The 14,250-nt window shown below is 50.6% G+C and overlaps 1 protein-coding gene and 2 long non-coding RNA genes across 5 annotated transcripts in view; 1 reads left to right on the top strand and 2 right to left on the bottom strand.

Moving 5' to 3' along the window:
• ETS2 (ETS proto-oncogene 2, transcription factor) overlaps positions 1-6,051 on the bottom strand; it is a 20,845-nt gene extending 14,794 nt beyond the window's left edge. The window contains exon 1 of one of the 3 annotated variants that reach the window (XM_049104739.1): positions 6,029-6,051. The gene's annotated coding sequence lies outside the window, so the exon portion shown is untranslated. Of the gene's footprint in view, positions 1-37; positions 2,567-4,271; positions 4,495-6,028 lie in introns of those variants that run through there. The other 2 variants (XM_025449700.3, XM_049104738.1) reach the window with 2 other exon arrangements.
• On the top strand, positions 5,675-7,643 carry LOC112661620 (uncharacterized). The gene is made up of 3 exons (XR_003137862.3): positions 5,675-5,899; positions 6,355-6,475; positions 7,020-7,643. It is a non-coding gene; the product is annotated as an uncharacterized LOC112661620 (long non-coding RNA).
• On the bottom strand, positions 7,640-14,250 carry LOC118352981 (uncharacterized). Its single transcript, XR_007407666.1, has 3 exons — positions 14,103-14,250; positions 9,107-9,177; positions 7,640-8,149 (listed from the first exon to the last, which is right to left on the bottom strand). It is a non-coding gene; the product is annotated as an uncharacterized LOC118352981 (long non-coding RNA).

Here is a 14,250-nt window from a genome sequence, read left to right as displayed (position 1 = left end):
TTCTCTACTGAATTCCACTTAGATATGAAGCACACACATAAAGTCACTTTCTGGCTGGCTGGTCAGGGCCTCCCAAGGGAGCCAGGCTAGGGGGGCTGAGCAAGGAGGACCCCATCTTTCCATCACAGGAGTGGGCCGAGCTGCTTTTCACTGCCATGTCCACGGTCTGCTCAGAGCGTAGGACTTCAGTGCGGGTGGCGGGTGCCAGGAAGGCACAGGCCACTCCTGTCTGCTGGGGAAAAGCGAGGAGGGGAGGCAGTCAGCTCAACCTGGGAACTCCTGGTGGATCCAGATACCCAGCTCCGGGTCAGCATGCTGGAAAGAGCCTTCGAGGCCCTAACCCCTCCCTAAGCTGTGAGGAAACATTCCCAGGAAGGACATAAAAGGTTCCCAGAACCACTGCTTCAGACCAAACCCCCTGCATTGTCCCAGATCCTCCTGTGTTCACTGCACACACTCCAGATGTGTCCGATGTGTGTGTTGCTCAGCTGTGCGTCTCCTCGAGGGGGAAGTAATGCCGATCATGGATCGGTCTCACTTGCTCAGTATAGGCCTATACTACACAGACCTGAGCTGACCAGCGTGGTAGCCACCAGCCTCCTGTGGCTAGGCCCATGGCTAGGATGGGCTGAGAGGAGCTCCGCATGTAAAAGCCACAAGATTTCAAAGATTTGGTAGAAAAAAAGTATCTCAGTAACGAGACTTTCTATTTACTGCATGTTAATGTAATATTCTGAATGTATTCAGTTAATTGAAATATATTGCAATTAACTTCACTTACTTTACCATATCTAATGGGCTCTTGGAAATTTTATAGTTACTTCTGTGGCTTGCAAGTGGACAGTGCTGTACGCTGAAAACTTAACTTGGAGCCCTAACATGTGGCTGGCTGGGTAAGTTCTATATTAATAAGGAAGAAAGGCACCAAGATAACGCCACCAGAGTGGCATATAAAAATAGAGAGCAACTAAAACTAAAACTCATTTTTCAAAGGGGCTGGGTTAGCATCAATAATAGTAACCTTTACCCCATGGGGCAAGCCTCGCCCCGTGTCCCCCACCCCCCAACTCCAGCTTCCTGGCTTTGGAACTGAATGAAGGTCTAGAGGAAGCTTTACAGGGTCCTCCTAATTGTTCTCCCCCATGATCTCCCCTGGGTGCTGCCACCTGTTACAACCAGAAATTTCGAGCAATTAAAACATTGTGCAATTGACAGCGCTTACTGGAGGTGGCAAGTAGGCCATTTCCCCGTGACTACCTCGAGTTTGTACTTTGTTTTCTCTTTATGATCAACGTTATGGCTAAACCAGACCTCCCAACTACTACTACTACACACACACACACCCCTGGTTAGAGAGGCAGCGTGGGAGGAGAGTCTACGCCACAGAGCAAGCAAGAGGCGCTGGGGAAGGTTGTTAAAACCCTCAGAGTACGAGTAATTATCATGGTGGCCAATGGAGGCCGGAAAACACTGAAAATAAATTAATAGTCCTATGGGGCGAGATGGGAGTAGAGAAAGGGTTGTCCTGCTTCCAAAGTGGCCACCCTGGCTCAGAATCTCCACTTGGTGGATCATGCCATCCACATGCACTCAGGAATCAATATTCACTACTAATGATCCCAGTGGGACAGAGTCCTCCTGTCAAGAGCTAAGCCCAAGTTGGGCGACCCCCCATTCCCACTTCACTGAATCTTCCTGACTTTTCTGAGACACAGGTGTTGTAACATTTTTCGGCGATGTTGCCTCTTACCGGGCAATGGAGGCCCAGAGACCTCTCATGACTTGCCCAGGATCACACAGCTCCTGCAGAGCTACTAAGGGGGGGCACAGTGCAGATCAATCCCAGGGGATCTCCTTCATGGGGAGTAACAGGATGATGAGGCATGGGTCTTCTCCCACCATATCACTATGGAGTGGAGAGAGTGCATACAAATATTCTTAGACCACCGCCCTGCTCTCTACTCTTTAACCATGGGACGTGCCTCCTAACTCTGAGCTTTAGGAACTAAATCCTGTTACCTGCTGATTAAATCAACAAACCCTAAATAGAAGACCCAAATGATAAAGACATCTTAACAGCTACCAGTGGTCCCTCCTGAGCCCACTAGGCCAGCTCTTTTTCTAAGTCTGGTTTGCAGATAACCTTGCTGACTTTATTGGACATTTTTTTCAGCCTCAAACAAATGGACAGAGCGAATTGGTATGGAAGGTACTGGATAAAGCTCGCCTGGTTTTTTGGGTACAAATAGCAGGAGAAAAGGCAGTCTACCACTCCCACATAAAGAGCTCTAATTACTAGCCACAGAATAGAATTCTTTTGTTGTCCAGCTTTTAATTTGTTTTGTAAAAACCATGTGGAATCAAAGTGCTCCTCCAATGGTTTCAGGCAGACACATAACTAACGAAATTGAAGTTCGCTTATTTTACTCAACAAAGCTTGTTAAGGTGGCAGACAGGTCAAGTTTCTCTACCCAAATTAATTTTAAATTCAAGTCCTCGCGGGTTGCTCTACTGATTGCTGCTTTTGAACAACAACAACAACAACAAAAAAAAAAAAAAAAGGAAAGAAAACATGGCAGAAATGTGTGAGCTGGGAACAGTAAAATTTTAAAACAAAGAGAACTTGCCTAACAACAGTACCTTTCCTGGAAGGGAGTGATCATTTATGTGAGCGATCAGAGCTCAGGTTTAGAGTTGGGTAAATTCGAAAAACAAAAGCCAAAAAACGAAGCCATTTGCTGCCTTTGGAAGGTTGGTTTGCTCTTTCTTTGGAAAGTTATCAGTTTAGAGAGAGCAATGACTAACCTCAGAAATGAGCGAATATTTCCCTGCAGGGCCCACAGTGCTAACATTTACTGTACTGAGATATCACTCAGAATTTTAATAAACCTTAACTTGGAGATTTATCTCCAAGATTGGGGGTGGTGTGGACAGACAGCGCACAGGCACCTCCATTATCCAGGACCAGCACAATCTCCTGCTGGTGAATTAAAATGAATCACCTCTATCTCCAAAGGGGACTGCTCACTTCTTTACTTTCTAAATAAGTAGCTCGTTTCTACCAGTTTAGCTACCCTGCAACTGAATAGAGGCCAATATCTTAAGAGTCTCCTGTGCTTAAACACACACACACGCACACACGCACAAACCACCCCCCCCAAAAAAACGATAATCAAACCCAAACCAAAAAACCCACAGACGTGCAAATGTTAACCTTTCATTCAAAATCCTTTAAGAAGGCGAAAATAAAGGCAGCTCCGCGCACCCACACCCGCATTTCCGACAGGCTCCCACGCTCGCTCGACCCGCGGCCCCAGCGCCCCCATCCAGGAGCCCCGGGGCGCCCTGGGGGTCTCGCCCTCGCCCGGCGCCCCCCTCCCCCCGCCAGGGCCCGGGGTGGCCGAGCAGGTGACCGGGGACCTGGCACGTTGCGGGGGAGCCGCAGCCTCCAGGTGTTCCAGGTGCTCCAGGCGCCCCTCCCCGCCCGCACCCTGCGCGGCCCGCGCGCTCCGGTAAGTCACCGCAGAGCCGGGCGCGCGGGGGCCCCTCCGCGGAATCAGCGCGCGGGGCGCCCTCTGGATGGAGCCCCCCAAACCCGCATTGCCTTTTAGAAACAAAAGCGAGTGGAACAGGCGGGCGCGCCCCGCCGGTCCCCTCGGCCACCCGGGGCCGCGGCCCAAGTACGCGGCCGGCTCCGCGCATCACCGCCCGGACCCCCACCCCCACCCCGCGCATCACCGCCGGGTCCCCCCGCGCATCACCGCCCGGGCATTCCCCGCACCGCCCACCGCGCATCACCGCCGGGACCCCCCCCCCGCGCATCACCGCCCGGGACCCCCGCGCATCACCGCCGGGACCCCCCCCCGCGCATCACCGCCCGGGACCCCCAGCGCATCACCGCCCGGACCCCCCGCCCCCCGCGCATCACCGCCCGGACCCCCCCCCCCCGCGCATCACCGCCCGGACCCCCCGCCCCCCGCGCATCACCGCCCGGACCCCCCCCCCCGCGCATCACCGCCCGGACCCCCCCCCCCCCCGCGCATCACCGCCCCGGACCCCCGCGCATCACCGCCCGGACCCCCGCCCCCCAACCTCCCGCCTCCGAGCCGGGCCCCCGGATGAGCAGTCGCCGCCCCGCCGCGACCCCGGCTGTGCCCCGGGATCCGCACCTCGGGGCTGCCCACGTCCGCCGCCCGGGGGTCTGGGTCCCCGGGAGCGGAGCCGCGCCGAGGGCGCCCTCCCGCCCCCCCCGCCCGGGGCCCAGCTCTTACCGCGCCGCTTCGGGCAGGGCCGGCGGCTCTCGGGGCCGGGCTCCGCGGGGCGCGTCGGACGCGAGCGAGGGCGGCGGGGCGGGGGGGTCCGGGCGCGGGGCGCGGGGCGCGGGGCGCGGGCACCCGGCGGGGGTCGGGAGCCGGGGACGCTGGCGGGGCGAGGCGGGCGGCTCCGGGGCTGGAGGACCGGGCCGCACCGCGCTCCGTGCCGCCACCGGAGGAAGTAACCGGCCGGTCCCCTCCGCGGCGCGCTCTTCAGGGCCGGGGGAGGAGAGAGGAGGGAGGAAAGACGACAGAGGGGAGGGGAGGAGGGGCGAGGGGGAGGGGAGGAGAGAGGGGAGGGAGGAGACGGGAGGAGGAGAGACGGGAGGGGGGGAGGGAGGAGGGAAAGGAGGGGGAGGAAGGGCGGCGGGAGGGGAGAGGAGTGGAGGGACGGAGGAGGAGGAGGAGGAGGAGGAGGAGGAGGAGGAGGAGGGCGGGCAGCGGCGCAGAGGAGGGGTGAGGACGCGAGGGGAGGGGCGCGGGGCGGGGCCGGCTCCCTCCTGCCGGGACGGCGCGGGGCGCCCGCTGTCACCTGGCTGCGGCCCTCGCCTGCGGCTCTGGGACCGCGGGGCCTCCCCTCCCCCCCTCCCCCCGTCCCGGGGCCTTCACCCCAAAGGCGCCCCTGGGCCCGGGCAGGAGCGGGGTGGGGGCACCGAGTGGCCGCGGGGCTTGGGTAACAAGGGGCTCCCTCCGGCCCGGCTCCTGGACCCCCTCCTGGCCTCGCGATTTCTCATTCTATCACGAAGTCTCCAAAATGCGTCTGCGGTGCCAAAAGGTCCGAATCGAGGCCCTCGGCTGGGCCGCGGAGCCCGCGCCGCTCCGGGACGCCCCCGGCCCCCGGCCCCCGGCCCCCGGCTTCGTGTGAGGGGCGCCCCCTAGAGTTGAGCGGCGCCTGCATGGAAACCGAGCCCTGCTCAGCCGCCGGCGATGCTCGTCGTTCTCCAGAGCGATCCCGTCCCCCACGTTAAGTGTCAGGAAGCTGGGCCTTAGGGTCAGTAACTTGCCGGGTCACAAAACGTACGAGTGGGAAAATCACGGTTGAAACCCAAGTTTATCTGACTCCCAATCGCAACCCAAACCATCACCCCTAACTGCTGGTTTCTGTTGCCTGCAGAAAATAGGAGTCCATGCCTAGAAATGCGTGCATGGCCTACTCAGCTTCTCAGTATTTGGTAGAATTATTTAGATACCCGAGGGTGGTATCAAATAAAACAGCCCAGCGTGGGGAAGGCCGAGGCACTGAAACTTGGCGCATCTCAGGGACTGCATTGCTGGGAAGGGAGAGGAGCCTTCTTCCTTCTCTGTTACCAAGGCTCCCGGTTTCCATGGCAACCCTAAATCCGGCGTTACCCGGATAATTGAGATACTATTGCACTGTGATGTTTCCAGACGCCTGAGGGTCTTCAGGTGCCACCAGTGCGTGGGGCAGAGGCAGGCTCTACACAGCTCCAACAGCCCGGTGGAGGGGGTCTGATATTTCTGGGAGACTGATTTGATTCTGATGGCTTCTCAGTTTATATTCAGTCCAGGATCAGAAATCACAGATAGGTCAAGAAGGAGTTTCATAAATGGGATGCAGATCCATAGTAAGTTACCATGGAGACTGAAGAGTATGCTACTTTTTTTTTTTTTTTTCCCCACTGTAGCAGAAAATACTGACTCATCTGTGCTGCAGCTTCAGCTAATAGAGGGACTTTTCCCCCAAGGCTACTCACCCAGGCCTTGATAGTGTCTGAGAAGCTTGAGGCCTACAGCCATCCTGTTAAGTTCAGCCGCCCCAGGTGGGACCACCTTTTCCATAGCACCTGCTGCCACGACTGCAGGTGTTCAGTGCAGGCTCAGAGGCTCCCCGAGTCATTTGACGGCCACTGATTCTTGGGGAAGCCATGTTCCCTCCTGGGGCGCTGGTGCAGGCTGGGGGCTTGGAGGGGAGCTTTGCTCAGGCTGGGTGGTGTTCCGACACATCTGAGCAGAAAGATGTCAAAAGAGGAGGATGGAGAGACAATCCATTCCTGATGATGTTTTCTTCTGCTCTGACTAGTGAAGTCTTGGGCCAGTTTTCTCCTCTACAGAAGAAAAGGCGATTATAGAACCTACGTCATCAGGCCATGAGGAGCCTTCTGCGTAGAACTGGATGTGTAAAGAACTTATCAGAGCCCTAAGTACGTGGTAAAGAGAATCTCAAAGTGATATAGCTATTACATTTCTTGTTCTAAGCTCTTCCCTTTTCATTTTATGAAAAACCCTTTGAAAAAAAGAGCATGTACTTGAAAAAAGAAATCATCCCTACCCTCTCAGTTATAATGTGTGAAGCCCCATTGAAAATAATCTGGCCAGAGGCACAAATGGTGGAGCTGAAAGAGGTGTGGGAGGCCGGGGTTGGGGTGGGGGAGAGGAAGTGGGGTCACATGCCAGCACCCAATCCTGACTCCAACCCAAGCCCCCGTCACTCCCTGCTTTCCCTTCCTGGACCCATCTGGGCACCCCCATGCCCTGGGATCTACGCCACAGCTGGTCCCCCTCTATGCTTGGACAGTCATCTGCACATAATAAAATGGCTTATCCTAGCTCTGGGGCGATATCAGGGTTCCTAACATTTTTTTTTTTTACCTTCCTGTTATTAGTCGGTTTCCTAGTTACTCGGCAGAACTAAAACCTGGCTGGCTAAAGCCTGTGATTATTCACCTATTATGGTTTGATTCACAGGGAACACCGAGCTTTACAGTAAATTAAACCTAATAAAAGTACGGCCCTTGTGCTTCAAGATCAAAAGTCGAACGTGTTAGAAGGAAATTACAAGTCAGAAGGCACGCCGGGTGAAATGATCGGATGTACTATGTCAAACTGAGTTTAAAAGCAGTCTTCACTCTTTTCCCTTAAGAAAAAGGGAACTTCATAGAATAGAAAAGGGATATTACAGCAGAACATATGTGTTTAAATACTAAATGTCTAGAGACTAAGATGCAGTTAAGAGTTCTTTAGGATCCAGACGTAACTATTAAAAATGAGTAGCTTACCAAGTCATTCTGTAAAAAAACAAAACAAAACAAAACAAAAAAACAACCAACAACAACAAAAAACAACCCAAAACCCAAAAATGCTTCCTTAGAAACGTCTGTATTTACCTTGAAATCCAAACCAGTAGTCAACATGCAGTACGTGGTGGTTTCCAGTTGTAAGCTAAACAGACGTCATTTGGTGTGCAGTGTATCATTTATTCATTCAGCAAACACAGTGTCAGCTGCTGAGCAGACAAAGACCAGCAAGGCTTAGTCCCTGCCCTTGAAGAAGTAAGAATGAGTCCACAATACTGTGAAAATCACACGCAAACAAGAGACTTTGGAAATCCTGGAAAGGGGGGGTGGGGTGGGGGGGGATGGGGAAATGCCCTTAGAGATAGAAATTGCAGAATTCGTGCACATTCTGGCACCTGCATTTCCTCTGCTGACCGTTTACCCTGCAGTCACTGGGCGGGTGGTGTCTGGCAGCAGCAGTTATCCCACTGATGCGTGTTGGGGTCAAGGAAAGAATGAGGTTAAGCTCTACCCCCATCTCCATGTGTGCACACCACATACATACCATCCCAGTAGCCCTTCCACTCTTGCCCATTTGTAGACACAGGTACCAGGAATCTCGGATGATCTGAGGTTGTCCGGCAGTCTCCCAGCCTCCCGACTGGGTGGTCCCTAACTATGTAAAAGCAGGCAGTAACTATCTTCTTCGTGAAGATTCTTTGGAATAGCAAACCTGGGACTATCCTGGAGATGGGCCCCTTTTCCTGATGGCCTATTATAATTTCTTCTGCTGTTGGCAGCCTGATTTGTCCAATGGGTTCCCTGTGGGTACGAAGGCATTAAAAACTAGAAAGCACCTATGATTTTAACCTCTGAAGGGTAGCTTGTAGGGTTACACTCCCTGGATCAAATCCCAGCTTCAGTCTTTCACTAGGCACCCACTGTGGCCTTGGGAAAGTTACTTCATCTCTCTGGGCCTCAGTTTCCTTCTCTGTCAGGTTTGATTAATAGCAGTATGGAGATTTCTCCTAGCGCTGCCTGAAGATGAAGTGAGTTAGTGTTTCTGACGCATTTAGAACAATGCCGGGCACACAGTTAAGTCCAAGGGTGTTGATAAACAAGCGGCAGTTCCCTTGACCCTGGAGACCTTGGTCCTATCATCCCTTCCAGCATCTCCAGCATCTCCATCCTTCCAGCCACCTTGCTCTACACTCTGAGTAGGACTTTGGTTCAGGACAAGGAATAGGATCAAGACCAATGCCATCAATAGCAGCCCATGGTTCCCTTCATCATGATTCTCTTGCCTTCGATGGGGGAATGAAACACTGAATTTTAAAATTGGAAACAACTTTAGAGACCTGATAAGTGAGACCAGCTCCTGTTTTTATAAGGAAACGGAGGCCCAAGAAGGATCAATTCCTTGCCCACAGTCATGGGGCTATTTCTTGGCAGGGCTGAGCCTGGGGCTATTTCCAGGCTGACTGCCCCTACCGCCTCCCTTATAAGGCAGTACTCTGGCGTATACAAACCACCTTCAAAATCCACCGTGATATTAAGCTGCATGATGACATGCTTTAGGCAAGTCTGAACAGCAAAAATAGCAAGAGGGACCCTTTGTATTCTGTTAAATTGATAATCCCTAAATAAATGCGTCTGAAGTGTGAGTCAGACCTGTACAGATATATGATTTGGTAGTTGTGTGTTTTTCTGAATCACAGAATGATTCCCACAGTATGCACCGAACTGCATAATGCTCAGAGCATCAACTTGACTATTTACCTTGCAATCTGGAGCATTGAACCACTGGTCTTCACACAAGCAAGGAGTTAGTCATCAATGTGCCAGTCAGCCTAGCAAATGATTAAGGAAGGTTAATTGACATGCCGCTTTGGTGACAAACTAAAACCTGGATTAGTGTTTTAAAGCTAAATACTGTAATTCACTTCAGCAGGTACGTGAGTAAACCACTGAGGCGTTGGGATATGTAGGTGATGTCCATTCTTTTGAGGAATGGTTTTCTGATTGCTGCAAGATTTTCCCCCACCTCTTTGTACCCAGGAATTTGGTTCTCTGTGTCTATTTCAGACCCACTGAGCTGTCAGTACCTCATGTTGGTAGCTGTTGTGGAAATCACATCTCCTTGTGTATTTTCCTCCAAGCAGGTTCATGTTGTGATAACAGCCCTCCCCTCCGCTCCATGGCTGGAGAAGAGGACAGGTGGTAGGACCAGGCTTCCACTGGGCATCTTGAAATTCTTAGTAGCTGTCTCAAACAAGAGGTCTGCTGCATTTTGCACTGTGCCCTGCAGATGATGTAGTTGGTCCCAGGTGGGATATTTGTCCCGGTGCTTTCCCCACCCACAGGGAGCCAACAGCTATGTCACAGGCAGAGACCCTGTCATCTCTTCCAGTCCCTTGAAACTATCCTTTCTTGTGTGTCAATGAGGGTTGAAAATGCACTTTAAAAACAATTTTTTAAAGATTTTATTGATTTATTCATGAGAGACACAGAGAGAGAGGCAGAGACACAGGCAGAGGGAGAAGCAGGCTCCATGCAGGAAACCTGATGTGGGCCTCGATCCCGGGACGCCAGGATCACGACCTGAGCCAAAGGCAGATGCTCAACCACTGAGCCACCAAGGTGCCCTAAAAACAATTTTTAAAAAAGATTTTATTTATTTACTTATTTGAGAGAGAGAGCACGTACGCTCAAGTGGAGAAAGGAGCAGAGGAAGAGGAACAAACAGCCCTGCTGAGTGCCCGGACGCTGGGCTCAGTTTCACAACCCTGAGATCATGACCTGAGCTGAAATCAAGAGTTGGGTGCTCAACGCACAGAGCTACCGAGGTGCCCCAAATTCACTTTTAAAAGACTCGACTGAAAAAATAAATAAAATAAATAAATAAAAGACTCGACTGGCTAGGCATAAATATTTCCATTGGGAATTATCAACATTTTTTAGAAGTCACAAGAAAGCATTGTGTTTGTGTGTGTGTGTGTGTGTATGAGATAGAATTCATGTACCAAAAAAAAAAAAAATAGAATTCACATACCATAAAACTGACCCATTTAAAGTATGCAATTCAGTCATTTTTAGAATTTTCAGAGTTGGGCAACCACCACCGCAAGTCAGTTTTAGAATATTTCATCACCTTAAGAAGAATCCCGGTTTCCATTCGCTATCACCCCATCATCCTTAAGTCCTGAATAACCACCAATCCGCTCTCTGTCTCTTGATTTGCCTCTTGTGGACATTTCACGAGAATGGATCGTGGAACCACCAATACGTGGTTCGTTGTGGTGGACAGAATTCTGTTGCTCAGCTCATGTTTTCCAGGGGCATCCATGTCATAGGGTCAGTGCTTTACTCCTTTTTGTGGCCAATATATGCTTCTGTATCCCATGCCCAGTTTCTGTTTGCAGGTGCCCATGACCCTACTGGTCTGCACGATGAAACCTATAGCATCTTTAATGCCCAGAGTGGATGAACCGCTGATGTTCTCTTTCTGGACCAACCCGAGCAGGAGAGGAAAAGAGACAAAGCCATGCCAGGAGCGGGGGTGCTGCGCTGGGCTGCACCCAGCAGCCCACCTGACCGCCCACTGGGGCTTCTACGGCCCCTGTGGCACTGGCCCTCTGGCAGTTGGCCACCCCAGATGCAGCCAAGCTTTCCTTGTGGGAGGGAGACCAAGGAAACTGGTCTCCTCTAAGCTTGAGGGCTGATGGCTTGAGCTTGGGAGCCAGACGATTGTTTGAATACACTTGGCAAATTTTGCCTTCTTGTTTCTTTATTTTCACCCTGCACTGTGGCATTTGTGTAGAAAAATGAGTAGACTATTTCTCTGCAAGAACCACTTGCTCTAGGTTAGGGAAAAAAACCCAATCATTCTATCTATCTATCTATCTATCTATCTATCTATCTACCTACCTATCAATCATCTATCTATCTATCATTCTTTCATTCCAGGTTCATTAAGATATAATTGACATCCTTTGACAATTTTCAATGACTTTCATTCAGTATAACTTCTGAATTCAAGTACCTATACTCATTTCTAAAGACTTCTAGACATTATGTCTATTCTCTTCACAGCAGCCAGAGGAGCGCTGTGAGAACACGAGTCATACCCATCCTTCTTTAGCAAAAATGGTCCTATGTGACTCAGGAAAAGTGCAAGTGCCCACCTGGCCCCCTAATGACTCATGATCTGACCTCCCTCCATCTCTGTGATCTTCCCTCCCTCCCCCATTCTGGACCCGTCTGGGCACCAGGCTCTGGCCTCCCCTCAAACACCAGGCAGGCTCCTTCCTGTCCTGGGAGAGCTCTTCCCCAGACACCACAGGGCTCCTTCCCCTTACTGCCTCAGATCTTTGCTAGTCACCTTTGCTGAGACCTTCTCTGGCTACACCACCTAAAATTTCAACCACTCCCATCAGACCCACACGATGTTTTTTTCTTAAGCTCATATCATTATTTGCTATTCTTTCCAGCTCACTTGTCCACCTGGCTATTCTCTAGCTCTCCAGCATCAATTCTGCTCCATTAGGGTGCAGACAATACCCATTTTGTTCACTGCTTTTCTGCAATGTGCAGAACAATTCCTGACATACAGGACTCAATAAATATTTGTTAAATAAATGACCTTAGTGAATTCTGAGGGTAAATTTTCATCCCCTTTCCAACAAACATGTAGAATGTGGGCAGTAAGTATGGATGCATATGTAAAAGTTTTACCCATGAAAAGATGTGAATACATTACATAATGTCTTTTATATTATTTTGCTGAAATAGGAAAAACTATAATAATGGTAGAATCTTGAATTTATGGGGGTGTCTGGGTGGTTCAGTCGGTCGAGTAGCCAACTCTTGGTTTTGGCTCAGATCAAGATCTCAGGGTCATGAGATCGAGTCCTGTGTTGGGCTATGTGCTCAGCACAGTCTTCTTCAGATTCCCTCTCCCTCTTCCTCCAGCTCATGCAGTTGCTCTTTCTCTCTCAAATAAATAAATAAATAAATAAATAAATAAATAAATAAATAAAATCTTAAGGAAAAAAAAAGAATCTTGCATTTATGTAGTACTCCGAGGCTTTCCTAGACTTACCTTCTCCAACATTCCTTATATTGGATCGCATTGCCATCTCCAGTTTAAGTAACTTGCCCAAATTCCCAAAGTCATAGAACAAACTTCTAGGGGATTCAAGACTAAAATCTTCTGAAATTTTCAGTGAAGAGTATTTTTCCACCAATGCAAGCAGAGGGGAAACTTTGCTTGTGTGGAGCCCTTCACAGTTTACAAACTGTTTCGCAGACATCAGCTGCCCTGCCCCTGCCCTGTGATAAGCAGAGCACACACTGTTATCCCCAAATCCCTGGTTTACCAGTGAGGAAACTCTGACTCAGCCTGGCCAGAGTCTTGTTACCCGGCCTGTTGGCTTAGGTGAGGGCCAGCACCAGGTCTCTGGTCTTTGTACTGACTTGACTGCTGATGACAAACAATGACATCTGACTTCCTTGTTCTTTGCTGAACAAGGTACAGTTTGACCTCTGGTATTTGAAGCTATCCTATTGGTCAGTTCCATCATCCAAGAGTGGCCTGAAGTCCCATGGTGAGCTTTGTTTGAAACTTGGCTGAAACACATCTCGATTGCTCTAGTCACATGACCAGCAAAGGAAATTCACTCACTGCCCAGCTTGGGTTTTACCTCCCCTTGAGAGGGTGCCTCTTCTCGCAGCCTTTGCAGTAACTCTCCATAAGGATATAGTTGTGTCCCTGATGTGGGCTGAATGGTGGCCCCCCCCCACACCCAGATACGTCTACATCCTAACACTTGCAACCTGTGAATGGGACCTTGTTTGGACAAACGGTTTTTACAGAGGTAGTAAGTGCAGACCCGCAAGATAAAATCACCCTGGGTTATCCTGGCAGGCCCCAAGTCAATGACAAATGTCCAGGAGAGACCCAGGGAGAAGGGAAGACAGTCATCCATGGACTAAGGCAGAGACTGGAGAGATGCAGTCATAAGCCACAGACCATTTGGAGCCACCAGAAACAAGGAGACACAGAAGTAGCCTCCCCTAGAGCCCCAGAGGAGCACAGTCCTGCTGACTTTGATTTGGAGCCTATGGTCTCCAGATTTCGAGAGAGAAAATGTCCAGTCCTTTAAGCCACTCAGTTGGCAATGATTTGTTATAGCAGCCACAGGAAACTCATTCAACCTCCTTGGGAGAAGTGACCCGAGAGAAAAACCAGGAAGTGGGCACAAGGGATGGGAGTCAAGAGTTGAGGCTTTCTCAGAAAGCGAGGAACCTTCACATGAGTATGATAGTTTTGAGGAGGGATGCCTGGGTGGCTCAGCAGTTGAGTGTCTGCCTTCAGCTCAGGGTGTGATCCTGGAGTTTTGGGGTCAAGTCCCGCATCGGGCTCCCTGTGAGGAGCCTGCTTCTCCCTCTGCCCGTGTCTCTGTCTCTCTCTCTCTCTCCCTCATGAATAAATAAATAAAACCTTTAAAAAAAAAAAGACAGTTTTGAGGAAATTAAAAAACGAGTAAGGAATAAAAAGTGGAGTTAGACAGTGACTTGAGTCTTTGACATTCTCTACAACAAAACGAGAAGAAGGGACTCATGCAACTGCTGTAGGGGCATCCCAGCCAGTGAAGGCGATATGCCTTTGAGGGTGCAGTTACATGTTGGAATGTCAAGTACAATCTCAGAGGTGAGTCACCATTTACAACTTATGTGGATAAAAAGTTATAAAAATAAAAGAATAGGAACTTACAGATGCAGAGCAATGACATGTTAACCATGGTGTGAAGCAGTTGGTGATCAGAAGATTAGAAGGTAGCAGCAGGCCCTCCTGCCCTTGTTCATTCTTAGCTCCTTGTTAGGTTCTCTGGGGCTCCTCAACTTTGTACTGATCCAATCCC

The sequence above is a fragment of the Canis lupus genome, chromosome 31 (assembly GCF_003254725.2).
Source record: "Canis lupus dingo isolate Sandy chromosome 31, ASM325472v2, whole genome shotgun sequence".
NCBI classification, from domain to species: domain Eukaryota; kingdom Metazoa; phylum Chordata; class Mammalia; order Carnivora; family Canidae; genus Canis; species Canis lupus.
The sequence above is the reverse complement of the archived record's forward strand: the minus strand, read 5'-3'. Positions and strand labels throughout refer to the sequence as shown.